Here is a 19,459-nt window from a genome sequence, read left to right as displayed (position 1 = left end):
GTTCAAGGCCAGCCTGGTCTACAACGTGAGTTCCAGGACAGTCAGGGCTCCACACAAGGAAACCCTATTTCAACAAACAAATAGACAAACAAACAAAAATAAACAAATGACAAAAAAATCCAACCAAAGATATCTTGAATATTCTAATAAACAAATAAAAATCTTAGAACTATGTTCAAGAAGTCAAATACAACTATAGACGCCACGAATGAATAAGAAACCTAAGTAAAGGAGCAAAGATTGACAGAAAATAAAAATGGCAACTGTACACCTCAGAATTCTTAAAAGAAATACTTGACTACATCACTTTAAAACAGATTGGGTACCACAAAAGAAAAGACAGTAACACGAGTTATTTAGAGACAGTGAGAAGGAGGTCTGGAGAGAAAGGGAGAACTAAAAATTAAAAATGAGATTCTCAGTGACGTGAGAGAAAATGACAGGAGACCTAGAATATACATGATAACTGAGACTTCAGAGCTGTCACTACACAAAGTCTATGCTGTGACATGAATCAGCTGGGCAACCATCGGTCCTCAATCAGACCTTGCAAGTAAAAGCTCAGCCTAGCGGGCATTTATTTCATGTATGTGATGACCTAGAGCACTGAACCCCTTAGACTTCTGACCTATGGGCTGTAAGCAATGGAATTGTTTCAAACCGATACATTTATGCAAACTTGTGAAATTGAAATAGAAATCTAACAAAAAGGTATACTTTATAAGAGAATTTTATTAGAGATAAAATAACACATTATTTAAAGGAAGTAAAACATATCAATCATGACAGATACATGTCTACTAAAGCCAACAGCAACATCACATACACAGAGATAAAGTGAGATAGAGAAATAGAGACAAAGAGAAACAGAAAGATACATACATAGATGATTATATAGCTTGCAATTCAACTTAGCAAGTCTAAAAAATAATCTTTGACTTTTTAAAGAAGGGAGCCAGCACTTTTATACTATATGACTTGTTTAAGACAATGAATATTAGACAAAGGGAAGCGAAGCCGGAGCTGCGGCGCCTTCTCGGCCCGCGGTGTCTCAGATTCATTCTTAAGGGACTGAGAACTTAATCTTCCAAAATGTCAAAAAGACCATCTTATGCCCCACCTCCCACCCCAGCTCCTGCAACACAAATGCCCAGCACCCCAGGGTTTGTGGGATACAATCCATACAGTCATCTCGCCTACAACAACTACAGGCTGGGAGGGAACCCAGGCACCAACAGCCGGGTCACAGCGTCCTCTGGCATTACAATTCCAAAGCCTCCAAAGCCACCAGATAAGCCACTGATGCCCTACATGAGGTACAGCAGAAAGGTCTGGGACCAAGTAAAGGCTTCCAACCCTGACCTGAAGCTGTGGGAGATTGGCAAGATCATTGGTGGCATGTGGCGAGAGCTCACTGATGAAGAGAAGCAAGAGTATCTAAACGAATACGAAGCAGAAAAGATTGAGTAGAGCGAGTCTATGAAGGCCCATCACAATCCCCCTGCCTACCTTGCCTACATTAATGCAAAAAGTCGTGCGGAAGCTGCATTAGAGGAGGAACGTCGACAGAGACAGTCTCGCATGGAGAAAGGAGAGCCTTACATGAGCATTCAGCCTGCTGAGGATCCAGGTGATGATGATGATGGCTTTTCAATGAAACATACAGCCACTGCCCGTATCCAGAGAAACCACCGCCTCATCAGTGAGATCCTCAGTGAGAGTGTGGTACCTGATGTGCGGTCGGTTGTCACAACAGCTAGAATACAGGTCCTCAATCGACAGGTCCAGTCTTTAATGGTTCATCAGCGGAAATTAGAAGCTGAGCTTCTTCAGATAGAGGAACGACACCAGGAAAAGAAGAGGAAATTCCTGGAAAGCACAGACTCCTTTAACAATGAACTTAAGAGACTGTGTGGTCTGAAGGTGGAAGTAGACATGGAGAAGATGGCTGAGATGGCACAGGCGGAGGAACAGGCCCGCAGGAGGAGAGGGAGAAGGAGGCCGCAGAGCAAGCTGATCGCAGTCAGGGCAGCATCGCCCCCGAGGAAGAGCAAGTCTCAAACAAAGCTGAGGAGAATAATGAGAACATCCCGATGGAGAAAGAGGAGACACACCTTGATGACACGGCAGAGAGCCAGCAGAATGGTGAAGAAGGCACGTGTACTCCCGAGGACAAGGAGAGTGGGCAGGAGGGGGGGTGACAGCATGGAGGTGGAAGGGACAAGTGACAGTAACACCCACTCAGCGAGCAACAGCGCCACAGTGGAGGAGACGCCCACAGACCCAGTGCCAGAGGACAAGAAAAAGGAGTAATTTGCCTTGTTTTATGTGACCTAAAACTTTTTTAAATGAAAAAAAAAAGAAGATAATGAATATTAGCTGACGTGGAGTAGAGAACTCACTACACATTTAGAAAATGAATAAACCCACAAATGAATAGTCAAGTACATGAGTTAAGCAATACACTGATGATTTTAAACTCAAAGATACCTACATGATGATGTATGTTGTACCACCTGCAAGGTAATCCAAAGATAATCAAAGAGGAAATCACTACTGAGAAACAAAACAGCAAGTAAAAGTTTAGGGTTTTGTTATTGGTATCCAGCCTGTCTTTCTGAAGAATAACAAATTTGGCTTTAATACTATACCTCTATAACAGCAGTGTGTATAATAGTACACATGTATAATAATCTATCAGAAATAAAGAGGGAAATCAAATGTAATATTTATAACATAGGAATTATTATCATAATTAAGGAGAAATAACAAGTAGATGCATCTTCGTTTTTTATAAGTGAAAAGATACTGCATGCAGCTCTATTTGAATTTTTTTTTGTCCCTTCATGTTCCCCACACACAGGGAAGAATGTGTGCATATCTGCACAAGTTGCAAATCTAATTATAATGTACAAGGTCAAATAGCAGCACAAAAATAGAAACTGGGATTTGAAGAAACTGCTTATATTTTCAACCAGGGCACAGACCACGGGATGAGGCCACCGATTTAGCAGAATCAGCGGGAGTTTTATAAACCCCACATTGTTCGTACTTGACCACATGTAAGACAAGCTTTCAGAACATCACACTTTCTAATAAAGAGCATTCTGAGAGGAAGGACAAAGAAAAAATATATAGCAAGTGTTGTTTGGAATGAAAGTCAGTATCTCTAGAGACTGAAGTCAGGTATATGTGTTACCTTTAGGAAGCTGTTCGTTTTCTGTAAACTAATGTTGGCAATGGTCTGCTTTATTCCTGATGCCTGCCTGAAACATTTTAATTATTTATGCTATTGTCCAAATCGCTAACACTAACTATGACAACTGCGGTGCCAGGTCACATCTCTATATTTCAGGTAAGACTACTGAAGAGGCCGTTCCTCATGTTCAATGCCACTCAGTCTGCAATGGCTAGGAAATAAAACCAGCCTAAATGCCCTTCAACTGATGAGTTAGAAATGAAAATGTGATTTATATGCACAGTAGAATATTCTTCAACTGTAAAGGAAAGTGAAAATACACAATTTAGAGGTAAACGGATGAAGATGGAAATAATCATGCTAAGGTATGGGGAACAAAATATACATAAGGTAAAGGACCCTCTGCCTTATTCCCTGGAGCCTCCCTCACAGCTCCCCAAGACATTGCTCACTAGGTGCCATTCTTTTGAGCATGTTCTGAAGATGGTTATGATGGCGGTACCGGTGGTAGTGGTGGTGGTGGTGGTGGTGGTGATCATGTTGGTAGCTGGTACAAGGTCTCCCATTGTCCTGAAGCACACTGATTCAGGTAAACCTGCTGGCCAATGGGTCACAGATATTTTCCTTTCTCTGTCTCCACAGAGCTGGAATTACAAGTACTGGCCAGTATCCTACTTTTTTTTTTTTTACAAGTGATGGCTTGAACTCAGATTCTCATGTTTGTGTGGTAAACATATCATATTTTACACTATCTCCCTACCTCTTGTGTTTTACATCATTAAAACCTAAAGACTTTACTGTCATCATTTCATATGACCCTCCCTATTTTTACATGGACGAAACTGAAGGTATAGTTTTCAGGGTTTAGGCAAACTTGAGGTGCCTATGACTAAGCAAAAATAACCTTTTTTTTATCTTTAATTAATTATTGTTTTTTTAAAACGACTTTAATTTACAAAACAAAGATAAATGTACAGATTTTAAACATTTTTTGCTTAAAATTATACCTTTTTGTCGGTACTGTTTTTTCAGATATTAAAATAATTTTTACATAAAACTATGTGCATATATTTTAAGTCAGTACTTGATTTTTTCAAGGGCTTGACAGTATGCATTGAAAACCTAATAGTTACCATGAGCGTAAAGTACATGCAAAACAAACCCCAACATGGAAATAGTCAAAGTCTTCTTGTTTTGTAAATATATTTTTTTTTTTGTTTTCTTAATTTCTTGGACTTCCTACAGTCTGTGAGTTGTTTCTGGGGGAGTGCAAGCCTCTGGGGTTAACATCCCAATATCAGTGACTGCATATTATGTCTATTCTTTTGTGACTGGGTTACCTCACTCAGGATGATATTCTCTAGATGCAGCCATTTTCTTAAGAATTTGGTTAAGTCATTGTTTCTGGTGGCTGAGTAGTATTCCATTGTGTAAATGTACCACAATTGTTGTATCCATTCATCTTCTGAAGGATATCTGGGTTCCTTCCAGCTTCTGGCTATTATAAATAGAGCTGCTATGAACATTGTGGTGCATATATCTTTGTTGTGTATTAAAGTGTTTCTGGGGTATATGCCCAGAAGTGAAATAGCTGGGTCTTCAGGTAGTACGATATCCAATTTTATGAGGTATTGCGAGACTGATTTCCAGAGTGGTTGTATTAGTTTGCAACCCCACCAACAGTGGAGAAGTGTTCCTCTTTCTCCGCAGCCTCTCCAGCATCTGCTGTCATCTGAGTTTTGGATCTTGGCCAATCTGACTGCTGTGAGGTGGAATCTTAGGGTTGTTTTGATTTGCATTTCCCTGATGGCTAAGGATGTCGAGCACTTCCTCAGAAGGTTCTCGGCCATTCAGTGTTCCTCTACTGAGAACGTTTTGTTTAGCTCTGTACCCCATTTTTTAATAGGGTTATTTGATTCTCTGGTGTCTAGCTTTTTGAGCTCCTTGTATACCTTAAATATTAGGCATCTATCTGATGTGGTGTTGGTAAATATCTTTTCCCATTCTGTTGGTTGCCGTTTTGTTTTCTTGATGATGTCCTTAGCCTTACAGAAACCTTGCAATCTCATTAAGTCCCATTTGTTAATCTTTGACCTTAGAGCTTGAGCCATTGGTGTTTTGTTCAGGAAATTTTCTCCTGTGCCTATGTGTTCTAAGGTTTTCCCTACTTTCTCATCTAATAGTTTCAGTGTATATGGTTTAAGGTGGAGATCTTTGATCCACTTACACTTGAGCTTTGTACAAGGAGATAAGAAAGGGTCTATTTTCATTCTTTTGCATGCTGAGTGCCAGTTGGACCAGCACCATTTGTTGAACAGGCTGTCCTTTTTCCATTGAATGTTTACTGCTCCTTTGTCAAAAATCAGGTGACCATATACATGAGGGCTCATTTCTGGATCTTAAATTCCATTCCATTGATCCACATGCCTATTTCTGTACCAGTACCATGCAGTTTTCAGCACAATTGCCTTGTGATATAGCTTGAGGTCAGGGATAGTGATTCCCGCAGATATTTTTTTTGTTGTTGAGGATGGATTTCGCTATCCGAGGTCAAAGTCTCTGCTAGTTTTGCAGTGTCCTTGTTCAGTTTCTGTTTCCATGATCTGTCCATTGGTGAGAGTGAAGTTTTAAAGTCTCCCACTATTATTGTGTAAGGTGAAATATATTTTTTGAGCTTTAGTAGGATTTCTTTTATAAATGTGGGTGCTTTTTTATTTGGAGCATATATGTTAAGGATTGAGAGGTTCTCCTGACTGGTTTCCCCGGTAATGAGTAAAAAGTGCCCTTCTTTATGTTTTTTGATAATTATTGGTTGGAAATTTACTTTATTCGATATTAGAATAGCCACTCCATCTTGCTTCTTGGAGCTGTTTGCTTGGAAGTTTTTTTCCCACCCTTTAACTCTGAGATAGTGTCTGTCTTTGTCTCTGAGATGAGTTTCCTGTATGCAGCAAAATGCTGGATTTTGTTTATGTATCCAGTCTGATAGCCTATGTCTCTTTATTGGGGAGTTGAGTCCATTTATGTTAATAGATATCAAGGAATAGTTGTTTCTGTTCCTGCCATTATTGCTTTTGTGGGTTGAGTTGTGTCTGTGTCTTTTTCTTATTTTAGTTTTCTTGCTTAGGAGTTTTCTTGTTTTTACTAGGCTGTATTTTCCCTCATTGTATTGGGTTTTCCACCTATAATTCGTTGTAGTGCTGGGTTTGTGATCAGATATTGTGTAAATTTTGATTTGTCTTGAAATATCTTTGTCTCTCTATCAATGGTGATTGATAGTTTTTCTGGGTATAGCAGCTTGGGCTGGCACTTGTGTTCTCTTAGTGTGTGCATGATGTCTGTCCGGGGTCTTCTAGCTTTCATAGTCTCTGTTGAGAAATCGGGTGTGAGTCTGATTGGCCTGCCTTTATATGTTACCTGACCTTTTTCCCTTACTGCTCTTAGTATTCTTTCTTTACTTTGGGGGCTTGATGTTTTTACTATTATGTGTCGGGAGGTATTTCTTTTCTGGTCCAACCTATTTGGAGTTCTGAAGGCTTCTTTTATGCTCGTGGTCATCTCATTCTTGAGGGTAGGGAAGTTTTCTTCTACGATTTTGTTGAAGATATTTACTGTGCCTCTTAGTTGATACTCTTCTCCCTCTTCTATTCCTAATATCCTTAGGTTCGGTCTTCTCATTGTGTCCTGAAATTCCTGGACATTTTGGGTTAGGAGCTTTTTGTTTTTTGCATCTTCTCTGACTGTTTTGTCTATGTTTACAATGTTGTCTTCTGCCCCCCGAGATTCTCTCTTCCATCTCTTGTAATCTATTGGAAATGCTTGCTTCTGTGATTCCTGATTTCTTTTTTAGGTGTTCTACCTCTAGGGTTATCTCTTTTTGTGTTTCCTTTATTGTGTCAATTTCCATTTTAAATTTTCCCTTCCATTCCTTCATCTCTTTGATTCTGTTTTCCTCTAGTTCTTTGAGTTCTTTGAGTGCTTTTCTTGTTTCCTCTTTAAAAGCTTCTGAATCTTTTTGCTTTTCCTCTCGTTCTTGTTTAAGTATCTCTATCAGCATCTTGAGGTATGATTTCAGGTCTGTGTCTTCCTTTTCTGGAGTGTTTGGAATTCCGATGTTTTCTGTTATGGGAGAGCTGGGTTCTGGTGTTGCTAGGTTGTCTTGGTTTCCTTGGGATATACTCTTTCGCTTTCCTCTTGCCATTTTGTTGTCAGTGATATGTTCTTGCCTTTCCCTTGTATCTGGTCTGTGTTTCTGGATCTCCACTTGTCCAGGTGTCAGATTGGTCGAGCCCTGTTCTATGCCTCAGAGTTGTCGGGTGGGAACAGAAGTTCCAAAGTTCTTTTCCTGGGTGCTGGATCAGACAGGGCGGGGCAGGGCAAGGCAGGGGGTGTACTTTCCGTGTGCACTCCGCAGAGATCTCTCTGCTCCCTGGCAGCCCAGGTCTCCCATCCACCAGTTGCTCAGCCTCTATGAGCCGCCGTTCCGGGTGGCAGATGGGCCAGGCTCCACTCTTTGTCCTGAAGTCGCCTCCGGGTGGAAACAGAAGTTCCTAAGTTCTGTTCCAGGTCACCGGATTGGGCAGGACAGGGCAGGTCAAGGCAGGGGGTGCACTTTCCGTGTGCACTCCGCAGAGATCCCTCCGCTTCCCAGCAGCCTAGGTCTCCCACTCACCAGTTGTTCAGCCTTTACAAGCTGCCTTTCTGGGTGGCAGATGGGCCAGGCTCTGCTCTGCGTCCTGAAGTCGCCACCGGGTGGAAACAGAAGTTCGATATTTCTGTTCCTGGTCGCTGGATCGGGCAGGGCAGGGCAGGGCAAGGGAGGGGGTACACTTTCTGTGTGCACTCCGCAGAGATCTCTCTGCTCCCTGGCAGCCCAGGTCTCCCACCACCAGTTGCTCAGCCTCTACCAAAAATAACCTTTTTATTAACAACTAGGTTCTGGTATTTTACAAAAAGAAAGAAGAAGGTGGAGGCATAAATACAGATGAGGAGGGGAAGAAGAGAAGAAGAATTGATTACATGTAAACTTCAACCCAAATATAATACAAGCAGAACTTCCTTTGAATTAGTCATTCTAAAAGCATCCTATTCTCTAAAAATACCCCGTCAAGGAAATGAACATCATCCATAACTACTCTTTACATAATCCACACTAATTAAATGTACGATTTATGGATGTGAACCCGCGACATCAAATCATAAATGATGAAGTTTAAAATTACATTACCTTTTTCTAGTAAGTAAAAATAAAAATAGGGCTCTGTGGCATTTACTTAATACATCAAACACAAACTGAAATCTGTGGTCATTTTAAATATTTAGTTAATAGCTTAGCCTTTAAGAGGCTATTTACTTGACATACAAAAGAAACACCACTGGGCTTTATTTGATTCGAAACACTAATACACAGCATAGTACAATATGCCAACTATGTGCCACCAAGAGTTGTGTGATGTGCTACAAAGACTAAGATAAATAAATAAGGGATGTTTCTGTTTGTAACTTCTAGTATAAATAGTGGCAAACAGCCTGTTTCAGGAAATGCAGTGATTTTGCTAGGTGTTCTGATAAGGGAGATGAGGGAGAATGACTTCATAGCATGGGAGCTGAGACCTGAAATATGCTCGTACCTTTGTAAACAAAGATGATTCAATGACAAAGGCAGCATACCATGAGAAAGGGAATCCAGCATGGAGAAGCCCAGACCTGCATAGGAAGGTCTATGACTGAAGGGGGAAAATCTTGGATGAGCTTCCATCAGTAAGGACATGATGTCAGAACACAAACAGCTGCTTCAAGGATTCGGGGCTTTTCTTATAGGCAAATTAGAAATAAGTGAAAGATTTTTAACTTAGTTGAGATTATCTTAGAGGAGAACCCTACATCAGCAAGGAGGAGTAGTCAGGGAGTAAAACAATTTGACAGAAGTCTAATTAGAGAATGAAGAGGATCTCTATAACCATCCAGGGGGCAACAGATATAGGCCTGAAAGGATGTAACATCAAAGATACTAAAAAGAAGGGTTTCTGATACTGTCCTGTGAATAATAATTTTATAGTTATAGCTAATTTCCTATAAACTCCTAACGGTATAATTACAAGATTATTAAAAATAGTGATGAAGAGACGGCTCAGGTGTTAAGAGCCCCACCTGTTATCTCAAAGGAACCAGGTTCCGTTTGATTCCCAGTACCTACCTGGCAGCTCAGAATTGTCTGTGGCTTCTGTTCCAGGAGATCCAACACCTCACACAAACACACCAGCAACACATGGAAGGACGTAAAATAAAAGTAAATTTACTCCCCCCACAAAAAAAATCCTTACTAACACAAATTGGCTAAGTAAAAGGCCATTAAAATTATATTCATATAGTGTCATGTCACAAAATAATTATTTAACAAATATGTTAATATCATAAAAAGTTTATTTTTCATTGTCTGATGATTTCCATTGTAACCTTACTTTACACATCTTAACGAAATGCAGATTCACATTTCTCAAGTTTGCACACTGAAACACATTGGCTAGTACTCTAGACATCGCACGCACTGAAGACACATCTACATTCTTCCATTACCAGCTGTGCTTGTGACATAGTCCCATTTATTCTGTACTTCTCAAGACACTGCTCAACCATGTTTACATAGAAACATTACAATATGCCTCAAGAGCAAATAAATATTGGACTTAAAAGTGAAGATGCCTCAGTCCCACTTGGGAGAGAAAAGAAAGCAATCACGGGGACAGAGGGAGCAACCTGGGTAGGAGAAGGGACAGGGAGGGAAAGGAGGAAACATGATTAGGTTTTGGGGTGAACAGTACTGAAGCCCTGAGGGCCAGCAGAAAGAATGGAAATGGGCAATCTTGGGAGGTAGGTGGGGGCACCGTCGAGAATGAACCAGAGACCTGGAACATGAGAGACACACACACACCCAGGACTGAGACGGCAGGACCTTGGATAAAGTGCTCTACAGTGGGGAGGGCGAACTGTAGATTCCCTTACCAATGGAGGGACAGGACATCAAGTTCAGGGATGGGGTTGACATTCCACAGTCAAAAGTTCTGACCCAGAATTGTTCCTGTCTGAGGAAACTGCAGAGACAAAAATGGAGAAGAGCATGAGAGAAAGGAGGTCCAGTTGACAAGCCCAAATTGGGATTCAACTTCGGGGGAGGCCCGGGGTCCTAACACTGTTACTGATGCTGTGGTGTATTTACAGACAGAAGCCTAGCATGGCTGCCGTCTGAGAGGCCCAACAAGCAGATGAAAGAGTCAAATGCAGGTACTGGCACCCAAACAATGGACGGAAACTGGGGACCCCTGTGATTGAATTGGGGAAAAACTGGAAAAAGCTGAGGATAGGGCAGCCCCATGTGAAGACTAGCATTCTCCACTGACCTGGACCCTTAAAATGTCTCAGACACTGAGCCAGCAACCAGGCAGCATATACCAGCTGATTTGAGGTCCCAGACACATATGCAGCAGAGGACTGCCTAGTCTGGCATCAGTGAGATTAGATGCATCTAACCCTTGAGAGACTTGAGTGGGGAGGTCTGGTGGAATGGGAACATCTTCTTAGAGATGGGGGGAGGGGAGTAGTTATTGGAAGGGGAGTGATCATTGGAGGGCAGACTGGGAGAAGGATGAAGTCTGGACTGTAAAAGGGGATTAAAGAATAGAAAAAAATTATCCATGCAGAGAAATTATAAACTGTCCTCAATGTAAGTCTCACACAATAAAACGCAAGGCTAAGTAAGATTCATCATCAGGTCAGCTATTACAGAAAGACCACGAATATTCAATCAGGTCTCAGCAGGTGTCCGACAATGCCACAAGTGCCTTATCTATATAAAGCATATAAAAGTATGTTCATCCCCATTTCATATTGGAACACAGAGTGACAAGTAACTTGGATACATTGTCCAGTTATAAAGCCAACAACAGGTGACCCAAATTTCAGACATGGACCATTGAACAGTTAATATGGCCTAATCCCAACCACTCGCATAAAAGCCACCCTGTATCAGGAAAAGTTAACCTATCAGTAAACTAAACTCAAACATAATGCTGAATTAGCCTATGCTTTCTCCCCTTCCACTCTGAATGCCTATAAAGCATTCTACACATTAGCTGTTGATTTTCCTTACTTGATGTTGTAACTTGAATTTTTCCCTTACAAGATCAAGTAATACATGTGATTAAAAATAAAAATTTAAAGAGGGAATACCTAGGTGAGGGAAAGAAATAAGGCAAGTAGGGCAGTACCGAGAGGGAGAGCAGTAGTGGGGGGGGGTAGATTAGGGCAAAGTGTAATAGCATACATAGAGATAGAAAGTGCTGGCTTAGAGATACAGCTCAACTGGAAGAAGGTTCATTTGACACACATGAAGCTTTAGGTTCTGTCCCATGCACCACATAAATAGGGTATGTGAGTCCCCACTTGTAATCCCAGAACTCAGGAATTAGAAGCAGGAGAATTAGATAGTTAAAATTATTCTCAGCTACATATAGAGAAACCAGGGCCACCCTGGGATATGTGAGATCATGTCAAAGAAAAGAGAAAAGAAGAAAAAGAATGGGGATGAAGAGGAAAGAAATATCATGCTATTTGTGTAATGTCCTAAAATACTAATTTTGAAGAGAAAGACATTTTGCCTAATAGCAATTTCAAGGAACAGCTCTATGTTCTCCATATTCCTTCTCAGATAGTTAAATAACAAACTTTCAGTCTGCATTCTGTAGTTCACACAGTAACTCATACAGTGTGACATCATTGTGATCTTCTACAAACTACATTTTACCAGAAGATTAAAATATCAAGACGGAACTTTAGAAAACCCAAACATTTAAAAATGCATTTATGTAGTTTATATCAAAACTAGAAAATACAGATATCACTGGGTTTTTACTTTAGGACTATTTAAATTATCAAAAGCACATAGTCTAAAATTTTGGAACATGTTCCTATCAGTTATGAGATGCCAACGGGTAATGAGATCCAGAGCACCTCAATTGTAGTCCTGTCCCTCCAGCATTTCTCTTCCCCAGGGGTAACCCTGAGAAGCTTCTTTGCATTTTGTATTGTCTCTATTTATATATTTATTCAAGCATCCTTATTTGAGCCTTCCTCCTTGTTTAGCTTCTGTAGGTCTTGGCAGTAGAGCATGGATATCGTGAACTGTACGGCTAATATCCATTTATAAGTGAATGTACAGTATGCATGTCCTTTTAGGTCTGGTTTACCTCACTCAAGATAATATTTTCCTGTTGAATCAATTTGTCTGCAAGTTTCAAAATGTCCTTGTTTTTAATCGCTTGATAGTATTTCATTGTGTAAGTGAACCACATCTTTTAAAATTTTTGTTATTAGATATTTTTATTTACATTTCAAATGTTATCCCCTTTCATGATTTCTCTTCAGAAACCCCCTATTGCATCCCCTTCCCTGGCTTTTATGAGTGCTCCCCCATTCACCCATCCACTCCCTCCATCCTTCCTGCCCAGGTATTTCCCTATACTGAGGCATCAAATCTAGCCTTGACAATCGCAAGGGCCTCTCTTCCCATTGATGCCAGATAATGCCATCCTCTGCTACATATGCAGCTAGAGCAATGGGTCCCTCCATGTGTACTCTTTGAAAGTTGGGTTTAGTACCTAGGAACTCTGGGAGGGCAGGGGTCTGGTTGGTTTATATTGTTATTCTTAAGTTTTCTACATCCATTCTTTGGTTGATGGTCATCTAAGTTATTTCCAGTTTCTGGCTATTACAAATAAACTTGCTATGAACAGAGTGGAGCATGTGTCCCTGTGGTATGGTGGAGCATCTTTTGGGTGCTCGAGAGAAATATAGCTAGGACTTCAGATAGAACTATTTCCAGTTTTCTAAGAAACTGCAAGATTAACTTTTAGAGTGGTTGTCCAAGTTTGCACCCCCTTCCAATAATGGAGGAGTGATCCCCTTGCTTCACATCCTCGCCAGCATGTGCTATACCCTTGAGTTTTTTTATCTGAATCTGATGGGAGTAATATAGAACCTCAGAATTGCTTCGATTTGCATTTCCCTGATAAGTAGGGATGTTGAAAAATTCTTTAAAATGCTTCTTGGCCATTTGAATTTCCACTGTTGAGAATTCTGTTTACCACGGTACCCCAATTTTTAATTGGAATATTTGGTTTGCTGGTCTCTAACTTCTTTAGTTCTTTATATATATTGGATATTAGCCCTCTGTTGAATGTGGGGTTGGTGAAGACATTTTCTGAACGTGGAGGCTACTGTTTTATCCTGTTGACAGTGTCTTTTGCCTTACAGAAAATTTTCAGTTTCATGAGGTCTCATTTATTAATTGTTGAACTTAGTGCCTGGGTCATTGATGTTCAGGAAGTTGTCTGTACCAATGAGTTCAAGGTTATTTCCCACATTCTCTTCTATTATTTTTAGTGTATTAGGTTTAATATTGATACACTTGGACTTGAGTTTTTTGTAGTGTGATAAATATAGATCTACTTCTATTCTTCTACATGGTGAGACCAGCACCAATTGTTGAAGATGCATTTTTTCCATTGTATGCTTTTGCCTATGTCAAAAATCAAGTGTCCATGAGAGTTTGTATTTAGAAACAGGAGAGAGGGTCATAGAGCTAGAAGAATTAATAGAAATTCATAGCTGGTGGGGAAATGAGGAATATCTCTAGGACCTGCCAGAAGAGACCTGCAATGGGAGAGGCCCCCAGGAATCTATGAGGAGGACATTACCTGCAACTCCTAGCAGTGAGGTATGGCACTCAAAGTGGCCACCTTTTCCCTACAAGATGTTCAGAGACAAAGATGGAGGGAATCACCAACCAATAACTGATCCAACTTGAGAGTCATTCAATGGGCATCACGAATCTCAGACATTATTAACAATACTCTATTATGCTTGCAACCAGGAGCCTAGGATAATTGTCCTGTGAGAGACTCCACCCAGCAGCTGACCAAAACAGATTCAGAGACCCACAGTGAAACATTCAACAGAGCTCAGGAAGTCTTGTGGAAGAGATGGGGGAAGATTTGGGGGCTCTGGAGGAGATAAGAACGCTACAGGAAAACCAACAAAGTCAACTAACTTGAACCCTTGGGAACTCTCAGAGACTGAACCACTAATTGAAAAGCATACAAGGGCTGGACCTAAACCCCCTCCCACCCACACACACACACACATATAGAAGATATGTAGCTCAGCCTTCATAAGGATCCCTCAACACTGGAATGGATACTGTCTCTAAAGCTGCTGTCTGTCTGTGAACCCTGTTTCCCTAACTGGGCTGCCTTCTCTGGCCTCAGTGAAAGAGAATATACTTAGCCCTGTAGAGACTTGATGTGCTTGGGTAGAGAGATACTCAGGGGACCACGTGCTAACAAAGCAGATGAAAAGTGGAATGGGAGAAGAAACCATGCAAGGGCAAGCAGAAAGGAGAAAGCAATTGGGTTGTAAAATTAATAACAAACAAATAAATAAATAGTGAAAAACAAACAGTTCTCCTTTATAATTTCCTTTTATTTAAAATTATTTTCAACATAAAATATAAGCTTTAGGTTTGGAAGAACATATTTTTTACACTGCTTAAGGATATAGTTGGCTAGTATAGTATGCTGCCAAGGCATACCCTCACCCTTCAACAACACTGTCATCTCTGAAAATGTTTTGATGTCCAGAATCTCAAATATGTCACTGCAGATGTAACAAGTAGCCACAGTGGAATATAATACATTGGACATATAGTAAGTACAATGGAGTATAACACACAGGAGTTGGACATATAGTAAGTTATGGAGAGAAAGTAGAATAATCAGAAAATTAATTGTTGTTATAAGGTTTAGATAACAAGCTATTGAACAACTTAATGACTGAAAATAACCCTCAGAAACTATGCTTTCTATGGTTAAAACTGGAAAGATTAAAACAGTACATTTGTAAGCTAGAGAAATAACGAAAGACCACATTGTCATAGAGAAAATTTTAAACTTGATTAATTTCTATATTTTTGCATATTTTCTATAATGCTAAACATCAAACTCAAGATCATAAGCATGCTCTGAACCGCATTTCCCCACTGGAAATTTTAAGTTAAAGTAACAAGTTTTTAATATTCCTTATCTAATTAAAAAGAATAATTTAAAGGAGATCATGAAGTTGGGTGGGTATGGAGGTCAGGGTGGATCTTGGAAGGGTTAAAGGAGGAGAGGGAATATGATCAAACTACCTCGTATAAAATTCCCAAAATATTAATAAAAATTTTATTTTCACAACCAACCATCATAAAATTTTAAAAGTTAAATACAACGAAGAAAGCCAGACTTTTTAAAAGGGCAATATTTTAAATTTAAATCTGAACAGTGAAAAGACAAAAAGAAAACAAACAAAGACTACAATTTATCAGTTAGCACAGGAGCAAGAAGCTCAAAAGCTCTGTAGAAAATTTGCCTGATATATGGAAGAACCTATTCTAAAAGAAGAAAGCAAGCTTTTCCTGATGGCTTAGTGAAATGTCCCCAAAATCCAAGGTTACAGGAAAGAAAGTAAACAAATCAAGCAGGATTATTCTGAAAAACAACAGCAAGTGTGTTATCTGATGAGCTTTCAAAAGATGCTTCCTCCTGGAATCATTTCCCCTTGAAGGCCCGTTCTGACTCACTGAAAGCATTTTTAACAAAGTCTTAGAGGAAGGGTAAATGATTCACACTGTGAGTCAGCAGTTATTAACAGGTATTTTTTTAAGAAAGGTGATATTATATTTTAAAATCTTGATGACCTTTAACATGTTATAATGCCCGCTATTCCAAATTATTCTCAAAAAGTTATTAAGGCTAAAACAAAAGTTGACTGCTTCATATCCAGTATGCACTGTTAGAAACTCAAAGTTGGCAAAAAAAACCTTTAGGTGCCTCAGTCTCAGTGGCCAGGAATTGAAAAGTCTAAATCTGTATGAGCATATAATTAAGTCTGGATCATAAATTAAATCTCTCGAAAAAAGGAGCTGCTACTTAAAACTGACAAACCATAGCCTATACTCTCTATCTTCCTCCAAGAACTAGGCTGGGAGCTATCCTTTGTACAAATTTCAACTTTTATCACATAAGCCTTGACAATTGTACCAAATGCATGCTGTCAACTGGCTCTGATCGAACCTGACAGCAAGATTCTTTGTGATAATGGCAAGTACTGCTTGTGAAAGGGCTTCTGAGCTCTAAGCCCTTACTAAATAACAACCATGGAATTCAGTGAGTGTTTGAAACTTTCATCAGTCAAATACACCGAACACAGACATAGGCAATGGTTATAAGAGATAGAACATTTCAACGTGATGGAGCAACCTGGTCAATTAAAGCTCCTGTGCACAGAGACAAATGTCATAACTAATAACAGTCATCAAGAAGACTGGCAATTTACCAATCAAAATCACACCCGATTTCTCAAAAGAGAGGATGAAAACTAGAAGAGCCTGGACAGACATCATGCAGACCCTAAGAGAGCAAAAGTGCCATACCAAGCTGCTATACCCAGCAAAACTATCAATCACCATAGATGGAGAGATGAAGATATTTCAAGACAAATCTAAAATTACACAATATCTGACCACAAACCCAGCACTACAACGAATTATAGGTGGAAAACGCAATACAATGAGGGGAACTACATCCTACTAAAAACAAGAAAACTCCTAAGCAAGAAAACCAAAAGAAGAAAGAGACACAGACACAACTCAACCCACAAAAGCAATAATAGCAGGAAACAGAAACCACTATTCCTTGATATCTATTAACATAAATGGACTCAACTCCCCAATAAAGAGACATAGGCTATCAGACTGGATACATAAACAAAATCCAGCATTTTGCTGCATACATGAAATTTATCTCTGAGACAAAGACAGACACTATCTCAGAGTAAAAGGTTGGGAAAAAAAAATTCCAAGCAAACAGCCCCATGAAGCAAGCTGGAGTGGCTATTCTAATATCGAATAAAGTAAATTTCCAACCAAAAGATATCAAAAAAAAAAAAAAAAAAAAGGAAGGACACTTTTTACTCATTACAGGGGAATCTGTCAAAGGAACTCTCAATCCTTAACATATATGCTCCAAATACAAAAGCACCCACATTCATAAAAGAAACCCTAATAAAGTTCAAAAAATACATTTCACCCCACACAATAATAGTGGGAGACTTTAATACCACACTCTCACCAATGGACAGATCATGAAAACAGAAACTGAACAAGGACACTGTAAAATTAGCAGAGACTATGAACAAACTGGAATTAATAGATATCTACAGAACATATCATCCGAAAGTAAAAGAATACACCTTCTTCTCACCACCCCATGGCATCTTCTAAAAATGACCACATAATTGGACACAGAGCAAGCCTCAATCGATATAAGAAGATTGAAATACTCCCATGCATCCTCTCAGATCACGATGGTCTACGGCTGGTCTTTAACAACAACAAAGACAACAAAAAGCCCACATACACATGGAAACTAAACAACTGTCTGTTAAACGATAGCAGGGTCAAAGAAAAATAAAGAAAGAAATTAAGGACTTTCAAGAATTCAATGAAATCGAAAATAAAACATACCCAAACCTATGGGATGCAAGGAAAGCAGTACTGAGAGGAAAACTCATAGCCCTGAGCGCTTCCAAAAAGAAACTGGAGAAAACATACATCAGCAACTTGACAGCACAGCTAAAAGCTCTAGAACAAAAGGAAGTAGATACACCCAAGAGGAGTAGACAGCAAGAAATAATCAAAATTAGGCCAGAAATATACCAAATAGAAACAAAAAGAACCATTGAAAGAATCAACAAAATAGAAACAAAAAGAACCATTGAAAGAATAAACAAAACCAAGAGCTAGTTCTTTGAGAAAATCAACAAGATTGATAAACCCTTTTCCAGACTAACTGGAGGGCAAAGAGAGATTATACAAATTAACAAAATCAGAAAGGAAAATGGAGACATAACAACTGAAACTGAGGAAATTCAAGAAATCATCAGATCCTTCTACAAAAGCCTATAGTCCACAAAGTTGGAAAATCTGGAGGAAATGGATGAATTCCCAGATACAAGACCCTAAAATTAAACCAGGACCAGGTAAACCATGTAAATAATCCCATAACACCTAAATAAATAAAAGAAGTAATCAAAAGCCTCCCAACCAAAAAAAGCCCAGGTCCAGATGGGTTCAGTGCATTATTTTATCAGACATTTACTGCGGACATAACACCAATACTCTCAAAATTATTCCACAAGATAGAATCAGATGGAATACTACCTAACTCATTTTTGAGGCTACAATATACCTCGTTCCTAAAACACACAAAGACCCTACAAGGAAAGAGAACTTCAGACCAATCTCACTTATGAACATTGATGCAAAAATACTCAACAAAATCCTTGCAAACCGAACCCAAGAAATCATCAAAACATTCATTCACCATGACCAAGTAGGCTTCATCCCTGGGATGCAGGGATGGTTTAATATAAGTAAATCCATCAATGTAATCCACCATATAAACAAACTCAAAGATCAAAATCACATGGTCATCTCACTAGATGCTGAGAAAGCATTTGACAAAATTCAACACCACTTCATGTTAAAAATCCTGGAAAGAACAGGAATCCAAGGTCCATACCTAAACATAATAAAAGCAATATACAGCAAACCAACAGCCAACATCAAACTTAATGGCGAGAAACTTGAAGCAATCCCACTAAAATCAGGGACTCGACAAGGCTGCCCACTCTCCCCCTACCTATTCAACATAGTACTGGAAGTCCTGGCTGGAACGATTAGACAGCAAAAGGAAATCAAAGAGATACAAATCAGAAAGGAAGAAGTAAAAACATCACTCTTTGCAGATGACATGATAGTATACTCAAGTGACCCCAAAAATTCCACCAGAGAAATCCTACAGCTGATAAAAAAACTTCAGCAAAGTGGCTGGATACAAAATTAACTCGAACAAATCAGTAGCCTTCCTATATTCAAAGAACAAACATGTGGAGAAAGAAATTACAGAAAAGATACCATTCACAATAGTCACAAAAACTATGAAATACCTTGGTGTGACTCTAACTAAGCAAGTGAAGGACCTGTATGACAAGAACCTCAAACTTATAAAGAAGGAAATCAAGGAAGAAATCTGAAAATGGGAAGATCTCCCATGCTCATGAACTGGAAGGATCAACATTTTAAAAATGGCTATCCTATCAAAAGCA

The 19,459-nt window shown here is 39.4% G+C and overlaps 1 pseudogene across 1 annotated transcript; it reads left to right on the top strand.

Moving 5' to 3' along the window:
• Positions 1–1,092: 1,092 nt before the first annotated feature.
• On the top strand, positions 1,093–2,313 carry LOC308437371 (SWI/SNF-related matrix-associated actin-dependent regulator of chromatin subfamily E member 1-like; annotated as a pseudogene). The gene has a single exon. The product of its transcript is annotated as an SWI/SNF-related matrix-associated actin-dependent regulator of chromatin subfamily E member 1-like (transcript).
• The last annotated feature ends 17,146 nt before the right edge of the window (positions 2,314–19,459 follow it).

The sequence above is a fragment of the Micromys minutus genome (assembly GCF_963924665.1).
Source record: "Micromys minutus genome assembly, chromosome: 26".
Lineage (NCBI taxonomy): Eukaryota > Metazoa > Chordata > Mammalia > Rodentia > Muridae > Micromys > Micromys minutus.
Note: the sequence above shows the minus strand (reverse complement) of the source record. Positions and strands in the feature narration are given on the sequence as shown.